Below are 1,405 nucleotides of genomic sequence, written 5' to 3' on the forward strand. Positions count from 1 at the left end.
GCTGCTGAGAAGCCAAGGACAATGCCACTGGGTTTTGATCCTACTTCATGTTCTGGCTTTGTGGGAGCCTAGCCAGTTTGGATGTCCACCTTCCTAGACCATGATGGAGCGGGGTGGACTTTGGACTTTCCACAGGGCAGGGAACCCTGACTGCCCCTCAGACTGGAGAGGGAGGGGGAGAGGAGTGGGGGGAGGGGGAGAGGAGAGGAAGGACGGGGGAAAGGGAGACAGGGAGGGAAATGGGAGGCGGGGAGGAGGCAGAAATTTTTTTTTCAATAAAAAATTATATTTAAAAAAAATGAGCAGCCTTCGCCAACATACCTATTCTGGCAATGAAGGATAGAAAGTTTAGCCAATATGCAGTACTTATATCTGAATCATTTTTTGAATGTATTGAAATATTTATTTATAAAACACCAGGGAAATAACAAAGAAAGTGACAAGAAGTTCAGTATACAAGAATCTAAACCCAGTAGGGAGATTAAGGGACTATGTTGATGGTGAGAGACTCATGGAAATAGTAGATTTTGTTGTAGAAAGCAATCCTAAACTCTAGTAAGAAAAGTACAGAAAGAAGTGACTAGGACTGGGGCAATTTTTAGTGTTTAGTGTTGAGCATTTCCCTGGCATGTATGAAACTCAATTTGCAATAAGGAGTACAAGAAGGAGAGTGAGAAACAAAAGAAAAAGAGGTGGAAGAGGAGAAGAAAGAAGAAAAGGAGACGGTGGGCAAGGAGAGAAGAGATGAAGAGATGGAAAAGCAGGGAAATGCAGTAAGATTTAACTTGATTTACACTTTTGAGTTTGAAATTAATATGCTGTAGAATTATAGAAGATTGAAGAATAAACTCTCTATATAGAAAAAGGTCAACTTCATAAGAAAACATTTATTCTGTATACATTAAGATAAAATGCATGCACTATTTCAAATTGTAGGGTATTAACTCTTGAGGACACTGAAAAAATGTAAATGAGTAATGACATAAAAGGCATCTTGTCTATATCTATAGAGTACACAAATTAATCCACAGAGAAAGATCCGAACATTCTGCTCAATCATAGAAGATAGTTACACTGAGTATTGTCTATAGCAGCTGCCCTTTGGAAGCATTGCTCACAGATGCATAGCTATATCCTGGTGTGAGGATATTACAAAACAATGGAAATTCTTAGTTTAATTCATTGGAAAGTCTATTCTTAAAAAAAGAAAAAGAAATAATTCATTGACCACATCACTCAGACCAAAACCTAGGCTTCATCTTGGTCTAGGAAGGTGGACATCCAAACTGGCTAGGCTCCCACAAAGCCAGAACATGAAGTAGGATCAAAACCCAGTGGCATTGTCCTTGGCTTCTCAGCAGCCCTCATTGTCCGCCATATTCAGAGAGTCCGGTTTTATCCCATG

This window comes from Alexandromys fortis, unplaced genomic scaffold (assembly GCF_014885135.2).
Source record: "Alexandromys fortis isolate MF-2015 unplaced genomic scaffold, M_Fortis_MF-2015_v1.1 scaffold_0, whole genome shotgun sequence".
NCBI classification, from domain to species: domain Eukaryota; kingdom Metazoa; phylum Chordata; class Mammalia; order Rodentia; family Cricetidae; genus Alexandromys; species Alexandromys fortis.